Genomic DNA, 16,105 nt, shown 5'->3' on the forward strand with positions numbered 1-16,105 from the left:
AAAAGTAATGTACAACCATCTTTGTTCTCTCATCTCTCATCCCCAAATGACAATTAATCTTTTTAACCAAAGATGGGTATGAGATATTTTGATTAACTACTTAACAAATTAATTGACAATTAACTAAATGAATATAAAATAAGTAATAAATAGTGGAATTAATAAAAATATAATTTATTAAATACTTTTAGGAATTAAGCATTTATCAGTCAATTCGTATTTAAGATTAATAAATTGCATAATTATTAATTAAGTAATTAATTTAATTATTAGTAATAATTAATAATTAATATTATTAATCAATAATTAGAATGATAATTGATTTTCATAAATAATTAATACTATCATTTAATTATGTATTAATCAATTCATTAATCAAAACAATCAATTATTAAATAATTAAATATGTAATCAAATAATACATAGATACTTAATATAATAATAATTTTTATATATTACTTCATTAATAATTATATAATTAGAGAATTTGGTAGATATTATTATTATTATTATTATTATTATTATTATTATTATTATTATTATTATTATTATTATTATTATTATTATTATTATTATTATTATTATTATTATTACTATAAACCAAATACTCTTACACCTCTTGGAGGTATTAAGAGATACAAGGTAAGAGGCATTAAGAGCAAACAGACAGGGACAAAGAGAGCAAGGTTTTTAAAACTGAACCAGACAATGAACTATTCAAGGGTCCGGTTCTTGGGTCGAATGGTCCTACCGTTCAAATTAAATGGACGACCTGTTTTGACAAAAAAATTAAAAAAATAAATAAATAACGATCAAAAACCGTTGAACGGTTCGAACAGTTCAACCACCCGAATCAGCAATTTGCTAACAAAATCAATGGTTTTTGGCCAAATGACGGTCTGGGTAAAACAAAACCAGTCAGGTGATCGGTTCCCGATTTTTCTGGTCTGACTATCCAGTCCGATCTGGTTTTGAAAACCATAAAGAGAGAATAAGGAATAATTTTAATACAATAAGAAATAATTATTAGCCTTCCGGTCGACCTACCTTGCTCAAAAGTAGTAATCATATGACAAGTTTAAATTGGCTTCCCACAAAGTGCTCCTCATACTAACCCCATAGCACATTGTATTGTGCATTAGGAACATCTCCTCATGGATGACAATATAGCATAGGAGATGTTCCTAACGTGCAACTGCAATGTGTTGTGAGGATGGAGTGGGGAGCCAATACAAACTCCCATATGACTTGTTATAATTAATGCCCAGATCTCTTGCTAAAGATGCACATTGGGAACATCTTTTGTACTTGTATGTTGTCATTCATGGGAGATGTTCTCGTTGTACAGCAAGCATGGTGTACCACCAGATATTGGTAGGGGTGTCAACGGAATTCGAAAATCCGATTTTGAATTCGATATTCGACATAATCAAATCTAATTCGAATATCTAATTAGTCGAATTCGGATATCCTATTCTTACTGAATATTTAATCGGATTCAAATTCGAATATGACCTGATTTGATTTGATAAATATCCGAATTCGATCGATTATTTAATTGTTATATATAATATATAAAATATTTTATAAAATTTATATATAATAATTTAAGTTATATAAATAATTTATATATTTATATATTTTATATCGATAAAATATTTATTTTATATATTTATTAATTATCTAAAATAATTAATTAATCAAATTAGAATCGAATCGCATATTTGAATATTTAATTGGATTTGAATTTAGATATTAATTTGTAATATCTGTTGGATATCGAATCAAATTCGGATATAAGATTTTCTAATTAATCGGATTTGAATTCGGATATTGACTGATCTGATTTGAATTCGATCTGTTTACACCTCTAGATATTGGCTCATCTCAATTTGACTCAAAATCGACTAATTACTTATTCACAATAATGCAGCCAAATTAGAACCACAACTATATATCTGGTGCTACATGAATGTTGTATGAAGGAGATTGGACGTTGGAAATCCTAACTACTATAGAAGATAGGGAGAGGGTATGTTATAGTTTGGTCTCCTTAATGCATAGCATGATAGCAATCAAAACAAGAGGACTGGTAGGCAAACCTAGTCAACCTCTAGTAATCTTGCCAGATGTGAAGGAGAATTTCTCCACATGTAAGCAGCTAAGACAATGACCATGAAATTACCCATGCTAATTAGTTCAAGAAATTGCCCATGTTTATCTATATCTATATCCATACTTCTATTAAAAATATAAATGAGGTTGTAAAACTTTTTTTACTAAAATATCCCTATTTTTGAATTTAGCCCCTCATTAATTGGGAGGGCAAAAATATAATTTGAACTACTACATGTTCACTCCATTCAATTCCTTCTCATTAAGCTTATATTTAAGGAATTAATTCCCATTATCTCTCATTAAATCATATATTTAAGGTATTTTTTATATCAATAATTTTTTTAATTAGATCGAACAATATCAAGTATCAAATATTTTTAACAATATAAAACCTAGGTTTTTTATTATTAACTCAAAAACTAAACCGACCTTCTGGTTCAGGTGGTGGGTAAGCAATTCAACCATATGAGTCAAATGAGTCAATCAATGATGTCATAATTAAATAATAAAATAGAAAAACTAAAAAACATAACAAAATTGACAAAAAAATACATAAATTTTGTGGAAAACATATAGAACATCTCTAATATTACATATTCATCATATACAGCAAAAATAAATGTGATAAATAAGAATTATTTATATTTATAAAAATACAAAAATGTAGAAAATTTTTGCTGACATATTATTATGCTAGTCTTCTTGAAATAAGAGAAATAAGAGGAGAGTGATTGAGCATGTGTCCTTTTATTTGAGGCTCCGCGTGTCGTTGAAATCTTCTTTTCATGATAAATACATTTAAAATGGCCTGTATCTCTTTATTTCTTTTGTCAGCTTATTTATTTATTTACTGCTGCAGCATCTGATGTTGATACTTTGCATAACAAGAATGTGATTTTTTTTTTTAATTTATAAAATTTAGTTTATGCGTGAGATTAGATGTGAGATTAGGCCTATTCCATCTCATGTTTCTTCATAATTTTGTTTTCTATTACACTAGCAAGTAATAAATCCATAATAGAAGATTGATTAGTTTGGGTCCAAGCCAAGGTCTTTGTTTAGGGTTGGCCCTTGACCTTATCCAACCAATAATTTATACCCTTGTTTCATGAAAGGGTTAAAAGTGGGTTTAATGGGGCAGGAAAGGTATTACAAACAGACTGTTGGAGAGAGAGAGAGTATTACCCTTTATGTTGTCAAGGGTACTTAGAACTTAGAAACCAAAACGTTAGGTTTATTGAAACTTGGCCTGGTTGTACATGCTCTGCTCCACCCAAGTTCAGATCATATATAATACCAGAATGAAGCACTAAATAATGCAATCCATGAACCTATTGCTCAACAATTTCAATTATCTGGTCTGAAGCAGTCAATAATTGGGATTACTTTGCTGGATTATGTCCATGCCCATTCAAGAAGTGGCTAATCCATTGGATAGTTAAGTTTGGGCCCATGAACTGCTCAACTTGGGGCAATTGAGCTTCCCTTCCGTTTGTTTGCAGTTCAATTTCATTTGCACTAATTAGGGATGCAACTCGGATTGGCCTAGGTTTGCATTTTACATTGCTATTGGCTCGGGTTCATTCAAATTTTGTTAAAAACCCAACCCAATCCCACCCAAGTTGCATCCCTATCACTAGTACAAATGTATGAAAATAAAAAACATAAGAATGCAAATTCTAGTCCACTTTTGCTTTGGTTTTACTTTGATCAGCTTCATCTACTCTTGAAATCATTCGCATTTCCATACTTCTTTATCAGCGTGAATGAACTTCCATCGCAAACAAATAAAGCCTTCGTGGCAATCTGTGATCTAATACATAATCCAATAACATCAAGCCCAGCCTCGTAGTGAATCGATTATGGTACCGATTATCTAATTCCAAATGGGACCCATAATCGAAAGTCCAACAAAGTGAGTGGGCCCAAGCGGTCTTTAAATGCAAAATACATTCCAATGGGCCTATATATACAGTTTCACTGTATATATTTCTTTACTGGGCCATCCATATCCATACAGCCATACGGGCTGGCCGAACCGTCTTTGCATGGTCTGAAAAGGTCTTTATGGGCCTCTTAACTTACTAAGGACCATCATTTTTCTATGGTCTTTCTATGCATCTAACCGCTCACAAAATTCGTGGAGATGTCCGCCCAATAAAAACTCAGGTTGCTGGGCTCTGCTAAAACCATGGGCGCCCAAATCCATTGGGCACATAGGATTCCAGAGTATTCCTGACGCCCATATCTGGTCTTAATTATATCTGGGCTCGGTAATGGTATCTACGAAGATAACGTATTAAAGTTTGGATACTTACAGGTTACAGCCTGGGAAGAATGATAACTCTCGTGAACTTCAAAGCCAGAGAGCCCACTCTGTTAATTTACTCATTTTTAGAGAAGGATGCAACAGATGCGAAATTTGAAATTTATAAATTCAAAATATATTTAGTTTTAATAACAATTAATTTAAAGCAAAATTAAGAAAACTGCTAATGCCGAAGGGGTGTTTTAGTCAATACACATGATTGGTTATTTAGGCCCATTCATTTTCACTTACTTGGACGAGTTTATCTAGTCAAGTCTTTCCTGAGCAAAAACTTAACTTTCATTTACCCATATAAAAGGAGAAGCGAGAGGGGATTAGCATTTTCGGCGGACGGATAAAGAACTTATCCACCCTTCATGAGAATGTCGGTTTCCTACTCTCAAGAAAATCCACTAACCATGATACCCAACATAGTGGTAGAAGTGAGACTTTTAAAATCGGCCCGGACAATGAACCGGTGAGGGGTCCAGTTTCTGAGTCAAACGTTCCGACTGTTTGGATCAAACGGACAATCTGTTCTAACAAAAAATTAAAAAAATAAAAATAAATAAAAACCAGCCAAATTGTTAAATGGTTTGAATGGTTCAATCGCCCGAATCAGCGGTTTATTGACCAAATCAATAATTTTGGAAAAATAATGGTTCTTGGATAAAACAGAATCAATTACCTAACCGGTTTCCGGTTTTTTTGGTCCGACTGTTCAATCCGATCCAGTTTTGAAAACCATAGGTAAAAGAATGTGAGGATCATGTTAAATTATTCAATTGACCAACTTACCCCTGACAAGATACCAACAAATAAATGGGATTTATAATTAGAACATATATGAACCCACCCTAATCTGACCCAGTATGGTTTGAACGTAGATGTTTATATATACATAAAATTGATATATATATCTATTATTAAAAGTTGGATTAGTATGGATGAGTAACAAGGCCAGTATGGTTTGATCTAAGCATTACTCCGATTGTGATGAGTAAAAAGCTGTTTGATAATTGTTGTCTGTTGAAGAGGATAAGTCAAATAATAATAATAATATATTTAATACATATATGCTGATGTGGCATGGTTTGAACCATTTGACCTAATCAATCAAATGCTGATTTGGCATGGTTTGAACCATTTGACCTAATCAATCAAATCGATGATTAACGACCCGGAGATAAAAACGGTTCAACCTCCGGAAACAGTGTTACATACTGCATATTATAAAGAAATTAAAGATGTGGAGGAGCGAAGTATACATGAGGCCCACTCACCATACCACAGAAAGCCTATAGTTCCACCGGTTTAATTCCACACCTCCTGATTGGAAGGGGCGCCAAGAAACCATCTCAACTATTAGGTGATCGACATTTCATTGTTTTTTAGAGAATAAATCACTACATAGGTTGCAAACCTGAACGGTTGATTATTATTATATTGGCAATACGTTCTTCAATAATGGGACTTACATAAACTAATGGGAATGCGACACCATGGTTCCAAACATCCTCTTGATCAATTAAGTATGCTCTCTCTATATGTCTTTCATCTACTTCTATTTTATTGAACAATTAATTACAGAGTTTATCCAAACCATTCATTCAGATAGAGGACCAAATAGATTAGTTGTGTGTTCATTCATGTAGTTATTACGTTTTACCCAACCTTGTATAGGAGCTTGCATAATTTACAACTATTCAAACATTTTAATATTTTTATCAATTTAAAAAATGCCCAAAAGGAAAGTTTGTTTCAACCATGGCAAATTGTTTTGGGCCATAATTTTGTTCAATAAACTAAGGTTGGGAGTCCATTCCAACTCCAAAATAAGTTGCAACGGGGAGAATTCTTGAGTCATTTGAAAATTTAACGACTTAATAGAATATTCTTTCTCATATTACTAAATACATGATATAGATACAAGTTTAAAGGTTTAACTTGTAAAAAAAAAAATTATATGTATTAGATAGAGAAGAGATTGTGTATACTAGAGTGGTTTTTGTTGTTATTAGATAATGGATTAGAGGTGGGGGTAGACATTGTAGGAAATAAAATTAAGGGTGTCTTTTAGTTGAATACATTTACTTTATTACCCATATTTTGGAATTTTATATTTCCTAGATTGTTACAATTAACCAAGTTCTATACACCAAAATAATAAATAAAATTAAAACTAATAACATGTTTATGAGTTTTAAGTTTTAAATTTTCTTTTATATAAAGTATTCTTGCTAATTGGAGGTTTTTAATACTCCAAAGAAAGAAGCATTTTTGGTACTAAAAGGTACTTTTTGTTATTTAAATTATATAATATAAAGTATTTTTTTTTTTGCATTTTTTCTATCAAATTGCATTAGTATTTTCCTTTGCATAAAGTTGTTCGAGCAATTGAATATTAGTAGTTAATAATAATAATAATACATATTTAACAGAAAATGCCACATGATTTTTAGTAATTTCTTTCATATCTCTTAAGTAAATTTGGTTATTACTAATATTATTTTATTATCCATAGTAAACTATAGGAACTTTAAATAATGGCATGCATCATTGAAATACATTAACTTACATAACCGTTTTAAGAGAGCTAAAACAACCAACAAATGAATTGGTATTAATTTCACAGTTTTCCTCTTCTTAAATGTGCCACTTGTTTCCTACTTAGGTTAACAATACCAAAGTTCTTTCCTTTCTTTTATCCTCCAATATGGCACATTTGTGTTCCTTCTAGGCCCTTTTTTTCTTTGGTTTTCTTTCCTTTATCAGTCATCTATTCTACTGAACCCTCCTTACCTTTGTTTTCCTTTAGTAATGGTTGATAAGGTTGGAATGAAACCATTAGAAGAACAGGTCAGTAACGAAATAACTTTTGATTTATAGAGAAATGTCTTTATTGAAATTGGCTCTTGGCATCTTTGTGTTATTTCATGTAGACATAGTTTTTACTTCTTCAATGTTAGATTGCCTTTGTTATTTTCCTTCTAAAGATGTTTTTTTTTTTTTTTAAGAAGAGCAAACTATGTTTTTTTTTTCCTCTTTCTTTAATTTTATTTTATATCTCTTCTAGCTATTGCTTTGAAATTTTATCTATGTTGAGTTTAATGTCCTCAATTGCTTTTATGATAAAAATTCAACAATTTATAATTAATTTATTGAGCACGTAAGCCATCAATTTATAGATACATTTTCCATTTCTATAATATGGTTGTTTTAATTTTGTTATTCATGGTGTTTTTTGCATTTTCAATTTAGCTTGTTCTATGCGTTTTATTATATTAAGTTTTGGTTAATAAGAGCCATTTCACAAATATGAATTCATATAATGTGTTAAAATACATATAACCTAGCCTAACCTTTATTTTTATTTAATTATTTATGAACAATGTTGCAAAAAACCCAAGTATCTTATTGCTTAAAATCAAGATGACCCATTTGTTCAACATGTTTCTCAAAATACAATTCTAACCATTATTGATAACGGAGAAGAAAATATAGATAAAATATAACATAAACCCAATTTCTTATGAACTTCCCCTCATTTTTTCATTTTTTATTTAATTACTTTCAAATTAAACATTACTTAAAAGTTAAATGAATAAAAAGGCATAGTCCAAAACCTAATACTTAGGAAAAGTGAAATTGCTATTTGATTTAAAGGATCTCTTCTATTAGAGATAGAAAAAATTACAATTTAAAATAAAGAGAAAAAATATAAAAATTTAAATACAAAGAATATACAAGATTTATGTGGTTCAACATTTCTTGCATTTACATTCACAAAAGATCCTTGAAGATTTTGCTATTTTCAATTTAATTGTATATAACCTTGAAAAGCAAGCCAATACATACATACACATACATACATAAAACTAAAATAGTATCAAGTTTAGGAGTATTTTGTTCCATCAATAAATGGAGGACGGGTAAAAACGATATAGTTCATTATAATAAATTGGGATTTAATATTTAATATCACAACAACAAAATCAAGTTCCCACAATGTTTCATGGATTGGATCCTCAACAATTCAATTGGCTTGAGAATAATACTATAAACCATAATTACATATAGAAAAACCTTTAATGACTTCCAGGTAAATGCTAATGTAATCTTGTTCTTAGTTTATTAATTATTTATATTAGAACGTTAGGCTTCTTGATTATGATATATGGAACATCATGAACAAGGGATCAGCCCTATTATATATAGGTTTTTTTCAAAATAAAGCAACTATTTGAAGTTTTAATTTATAAAATAACTTCAACATTATATTCTAATGTATTATTGAGTAACTTAATCTATTATTTAAAAGTTTTACTGTTTACAGGTTTCAAGAAATCCCATTATGGATTTGGTTAATCAAGTTACGAAATCAACTGGTATAAATACAGATCAAGTAAATTTTGACAATTATCAATTCTCAAACATGCCAATTCAACAAGTATAAATTCTTTCAATGTTTGTTAAGTTTTTGTCAATGTTATTTTAGTTGCCTACTTTATATTTTAATATCATGCTATCAGGGTAATCAGAGCTTCAACTTCATATCCAAACTTCCTGATCAATCAAGAGTATTACAATTGGTATTAGCTATACTAATACAAATTATATTATTTGTTTTCAAAAGGTGTTCACGTACGTGTTAAATATTTAGACTTGGTCTTTTCTTAATCATGACAGCAAGGAACATCAAGGCCTCTTATCCATTCCACAACCCAACATTCATTCGAAGAATCTTCAACAAGTCATATAAAGGTATTAACTACTTTTATTAGTTTGTTTTTTATTTGGGTTAGGTTTTTTTTGTATTTTTATAAGGTTTTTATATTGTACATTAAACTGATTTTGAATGCAGAGGAACTTACTAGGGCAAAATGGACCTCAACAATTTTTCAATTTTGGAGAAGTTAATCATTTGTTCCAAGTTGAAAGCAATCAAGATTTAACTACAAATATATCTATTCCTTTTGATAATAGGTATACTTAATATTTATTGTTGTTACTTTTATTGTTTAGTTTATGTATTAGAACATAGGTCTTAAACCTAAAAAATACAGTTTTAAAATATTATTGTTATTTAAAAGTTGACATGCATTCATTCTTTATGTTAATAGAAAATAACAACTTGAAAAAAAAAAAAAGCTTTAGGTGACCATGTCTGCTCTCTAGATGGGATATACCCAACTATTCCTTAATGCTGCATTTGGAAACGATGCAAATGGAGTATAAATCCCAATTCGGTGTAAATTTGTACTCCGGTTCACTTTTGCCTATGTTTGGCAACACTACATTTATGCATTGACAAATGACATACCAATGCATATTTACATTGATAATAAGATGTAAAATGTAAAAGTACATTAATAAAAAAGAAATAAATTTGCATTCAAGTGGGCTTTTGATGAAAAAAAATAGCATATTCTTTTTTGAATTCATGTTTGCATCCATTACAGCAAAAGTCTGTTTGATAAGAAGGTAAATTTGTCAATGCAAAGCTAACCCAATTTTACAATTTATATGAATCGTTTTACATTCTACATATTTGCATTCACTCTTATTTGCATCATTTCCAAATGCAGCCTAAGGTCATGAATCCCTATCTGCCCACTAACTTTAGTCAGAGCTAGATCAGATGATTTAATAGTTTACAAGGCTTTTCAAGAGTAAAATCATTAATCACTTTGATGAGCATTTAGCCTGGCCACTCGAGAAGATTAGTTAGTTACCACCAAATAAAAAATTATGAATCAATTAAAATCATTATACTTACATTTAGCTTATAACAATAGAAGAGAAAAATCGACAAGATCTCCAATTTGAGTTATCTAAATGCAATTTGGTGATCCCATTGGCATTATCTTGGATAAGTTGTCATGTTTAGAGAGGTGCCTCTCTTGCATTCTAAGAACATAACTACATTTAATGGTTCTAGAAATCTAAAACAACCAATGCAGCATTCTATTTTCCCCATTTATTGAAACCCAATATAGGTTGCAAGTGAGAAAAAAACTAATTTGAAAAAGACTATTATCATGAGAAGTTAATTCCAACTGATAATATGGTTTTTAAAATAAAATGTTTCTTTTTATGAGACACTATTCTATATCAAACTATGTTTTTTGGTTTTCAGTATTCTTCTATGATAATAGAGTTTTCAATTATATCATTACCAAATTCTATTAGGTTCATTCATTGTTGAAAGTAGAACGATTGACACTCTAGCAAGGACTAGGAATGGCAATTTTCCCCATAAAACTAGGGACCTACCCTGTTTTCCCCAATCTTAAACAGGGATGGGATGGGAACGAGGAAAATAATTCTCCAAATCCACCCCCATTGGTAAATTAATAAAATATCCCTTGATTTAATATTATTTTTAAAATATCTCTAAGTTTTCCCCAAATTCTTAAACTCTTAGGATCCCATAATTCCACTTCTAAAGTATCCCCAAATTGTTATACTTCATTTTATAAAATACCCCAAATTTTCCATAATCTTATTTGTAAAATATCTGCCAATTAGATTATTTTTAGATAGTTGCCTCAAGGAAGGGAAAATTTGGGGATTCCCTGTCCCTAATAAGGAGTGGGTGTCCCGCCCCAAACCAGCCTCATTGCTGTTCCTAGCAAGGACATGGCATAAAAGGACAATTCAAAGCATTTTTCATTTCCATCCTACGAATTTTTTAAGTATTTTTAAATAATTTCCAAGAAAAATATTTTTTCAAATAAAATAAACATCATTAGACAATTAAGCACCAATAACTATAAATAAACTTCATTAGACAAGAAAAATATTCTTGCTTATTCTATTACATTTTAATGTGATAGTCTAACTTTATTGGTGCTTAAGGTTTTGAGTTGGTTGGATGTATATGTCTACATTTATATGAAAGGCAATATTTATGCAATAAAATTAAGTCTACTCCAACTAAAAATGATCATTTTTCACTTACTAAGAAATGTAATTAAGATGTTTAATATTTTAGCATATTTATTATGAAATTTAATCAATGTTAGGCAATATCCATGCAACAATTTTGAATTCAGTTCAACTAAAAATGTTTGGCAAAAATGAAAGTGTCATTTCCCTTACCTTGAAATGTAATTGAGTTATTTTGTGTTTTAGGGCTCCTTACCTCTCAGTATACGATCCACGATATGAAAAGATGGGTCTACCTGTGGATCCTCACCTGCGTGCCTTTGTTGCACAATGGCCACATGGTAATGTTATTTTTGTTCCTTGCAAAAATTGTGAATAATAGCTATAGTTTGTGTGTTTCCTTATATATCCATAATAGTAGAATTTGGGGAATCTAGTTTGTGGTATTGCATATAAAGTAAGGTCTCATGTTTTTCTTCTTCACCAATGCAGGATATGTGAACAAGAAAATATGATGATGGCCTCAAGTATTACTTGCCTTAATAGAGGCATGGTATGAATGAATGAAAAGCATTGAATAATGCTAATAATATGCTAGCTCTTCGCATTTGAAGACTCCTTAAGCTATTAATGCCAGTTATTCCTGACTAGGGACTTATTTTGTTTTGTTTCTTTGAATGATTTGATGTTGTTTTTCTTCTAAAATTAATGGTTGTTATGAACTTAATAATCAAGCTTCTCTCTCTCCATCCATCCATCCATCTATCTAAATGCAACATAAACAAAATAATACCTTCAATGCATGATGCTACTACTTCAAGATGTATTCGTCAAACCACTATTTGATGAAATTATGGTCACGATACTTTTCTTACATCTGCCAATAAAACATGGACACACCCCCTTTGTTTTAAATTCAAACTAGTGATTTGTTGGATCACTAACAGGTCTATGTTTTCTTGGGTAGTCACAAGAAAATTCTATAACAAAGGTGGTAGCAAAGGTGGATGTGGTAATCCTCCTTTAATGGTAAATACAATATTGAATATGAAGACATAGTCAATCATCCTTTCCTAGTAAATATTGTATTCAAGATCAATTCATGAAACAATAATACTAGACCTACACTTTTATTTTAAAAACCATTATTTTGGTGGTTGCAAAAATATGAATTGTTCCTTCAAACAAAACAAAGCATAAGTCAGGAAACTTTTTTGGTTAATATGACAATTTCAAAAAAAAAAAGAAGAAAAGAAAAAAAGCATCCATGTTATTGTAGAACATCCCCCTAACTTAAATCATTTTTGCTTCATTATATTGCCTCCTTTTAGTTGGAACAGTCCCATCATTAGGACTCCAGATGACTAGATTTGCTAGGCACAAGGCATAGAAATCAGGCTAGAAACATCTCAATTAGAAGTAAGTACATCAACCCTGGACTTTAATCTTGTTTTCAAGGTTAAATCTTCAAAATTAAGGGGGCATTCTTTTTTTGTATTTGGAGAGGAGGAAAAATTAGTCAATGGGCCTAGAATCTCATGTTCTTTTTTCAGTTTATCACTTATCCAAGAAAGTGATACCCATTTCCTAGGTGGATAAATAACTTTACCACATAGAGGAAAAGTTGCTAACATTTGAATGGGACAAAAATGCCCCTTTTAATAATGGATTTCTATAGCTAAAATAGTCATTGCCATATTTACCTGAAAAATAAAAGAAAATGAGTAAATACAATTACATGGATAAATATTTCCCAGAAAAAACTTACCCAGGTAATTGCATTTACCTAAGTAAATAACTTACCAAAAAGCAAATGAAGCCTAAAAATCAACCTAAAAATAAAACTGCTTTGATCGCCAATTTCCGAGTCAAACAGTTTTGCTATTTTATCTGAATGGTTAGTCTATGACATCTTTAAAATTAAAAAAAAAAAAATGACCTAAAACCGTTATTCAGGTGCAATGATTTAATAGCTAAGCATTTCAGGTCAGCTGAGAATAATTTAGGTTGTGTTTGGTGCGTAGGTCAACAACGGTTAATTTGAAACCATGGTTAAACACGAAGTAATTAAATTCAGGCTTGGCCAAAAATGGAATCTAAGTAACATTGTCGATTTCTTGCCTATCAAGGTCCTTATTATAGGCTTGACCAGCCCCAATTTATTAGAGTGAAGCATCAATATACACATACCTATTAATTACCAACTCATAATGTTGCTTGTATAATTGTATTGCCTACTAGCAAATTAAATTTAAAGTATTAACTGTTTAAAAAAAAAACTGAAGATAAAAATTATTAGGAGTGGATTTGAATCGAGTTGAGCTGAATACTTGACTATTCGAGTTCGGCGTGTAGAAATAGTATCAGGCTCGAGTTCGAGTTCAAGTTAGAGACTTGAGCTTGAGCTTGGTTCGGTTCATAGCTCGTAAGTTCGAGCTTGACTCGGCTCCAGCTCGACTATAAGTTTGTTTTTTTGAAAATAAAAGTCATATGTATAAAATTATTATTTTTTATTTTAGAAAAGAAGAATTATAAAAATTCTTTATTGTTATACATAAAAATAATATATATATATATATTAATAAAAATATTATTATATATAAAATAAAATAATTTAATATATATTTATGTATGTATGTATGTATGTATATATAATATTATATATATATATATATGTGTGTGTGTGTGTGTGTGTGTGTGTTTGTGTGTGTATGTATGTATGTATATTTATTATGTATATATAATAAAAATTATTTATTTAATACTAGATTCGCGAGCCTCACGAGCCAAAATTCATTGGGCTCGAGCTCGGTTCAGTTATAGCAACCAAGCCTATATATCGGGCTCGAATTCAGCTCAAAGCTCAGTTTTAAACCGAGACAAACTCAAATAGTTTATGAATAGCTCGGCTCATGGCCACCCCTAATGACTATTGACCAAACCTGCATGCTTGAAATATATTTTGGGTTTTGACCTTGTTCAAGCTCAGAATTTTTATGGATAGCATGCTCAACAAAACTTGATATTGAATGGTCTTTTATTATTATTATTATTATTATTATTAACAACCTAACAATAGATTTATTTTATTGTGTACTTTTTTATAAAATTCTTACTTAAATTAATCAGAAAGGTTATTAATTAAGTCAATCAGTTGCTGAAATTCGATAATCCATTTATTTTGGCCATATGAAGGAATCAGTGGGACCAATTTGAATCACCCATTGAGTTCCGATTATCTATCTTTATTTTATGATACAGCACATACATGATTTTATACATGTGTGGCCCACCTATACAACACCTTCCAAAGCTATAAATTTTTAATTTATGATTATTAGAATACAAGTGAGGGAGCCCATGCATGCACAGGCGTGTCCAACAAAAATGAGTTAACATCCTCTGCACCCTTCACCAACCAATAGCAATCTGCTAAAAAAAAAATCACTTCAATATTAAAATGGGGAAGGACAGGTTGGCTTGACAGATTGTTTATGCACTCATTTCAACAAAAATTTATGATATTAAAGAGAATTTAGGATGAAAACGATTTTGCTGAGAGATAAAGTGAGATGGGCATGAAAGACTGTTGAAGAGAAAAACTGTATAAAGTGAAAGAGATAAAGTATAAGTTTAAATAAAAATAAATAGAAAAAATAGAAAAAGAAAGAGAGGAGAGGGTATGCCCATCTAATTTCTTTTGTTTCCAATGTAAAGTTAAACAATTATCATTTTATTGAAGGGAAAGTATTGTCCTATGTATTAATAATTTTCTTCACATATGGAAAAAGTTATTTATCCAAATGAGCGGAAAATATATTTACCCAAATAACTGTCGCGTTCCAGGATCATTCTTTTCTATGAAATCCATTAATACTGAAAAAATTGCAGACAAATTTATTCTCGGTGGATGGTGGCAACCAAAATTTATTAAAATATCAGCAAAAAAATTCTAAGAGGGGGACGTAAATACCATGTCCCTCGAGAAAATCAATACAAGGGCCATCAACTCATGAAAATTTTACAAAACAAAAAAAAAAAAAAAAAAAAAAGAAAAAACAAAGGTTGATACACTTCCTAGACCATCATTTTTAGCAATCTCTGTACATGTATGGGAAGATCATCGGCGCAATTAAAGAAGCAGCTTTGGCGGTTGTCACATGCTAAGTTAGCCAGAGCATCCACTACATGATTTGCCTCCCTTAAAATATGCACAAACTGAAAACTCACAATCACTAGTGGACTCTAACATAGAAACGTTTCAATACCACAGTAGCCGTGGGAGTGAAACCACACGATTCACATAGATAAAAACGTTTCAATACCACAGTCGCCATGGGAGTGAAATCAGTAATGGACTCCTACATCAATTTTTTTGGTGTGTCTGGCAAGAGAGAAACTCAAGAATGTTCAAAAACAAGAGCAGCTCGGTTGATTCAGTTTTCCGGTAAATCTTGGGGAAATTGTTTTTCTGGCGGGTTATGAACAAACTTTGTAGGGAAAGAAATTTCAATTCCTCTTTTGTATATGATAATATTTTTGTAAAGCATAGGGTGGGAATTTAGTAAGGGTGCTCACAGTTTGGGTAACCAAACCATGGGCCTTTTTTTGAACTAAACCGGTAACCGGAACCAAACCTAATTCACTTAGTTAACCGATTGATCGGTTTGATTAACCGTCGGTTCGATTCATCGGTTTTTCAGTTTTTTAGTATTTATAATATTCTTTATAATATATAATATACATAAATATATAAAAAAGCATGTATACTGGTCGATTTAGTTAACT

This window comes from Nelumbo nucifera, chromosome 4, assembly GCF_055504915.1.
Source record: "Nelumbo nucifera cultivar China Antique chromosome 4, China Antique-T2T, whole genome shotgun sequence".
Taxonomy (NCBI): Eukaryota; Viridiplantae; Streptophyta; class Magnoliopsida; order Proteales; family Nelumbonaceae; genus Nelumbo; species Nelumbo nucifera.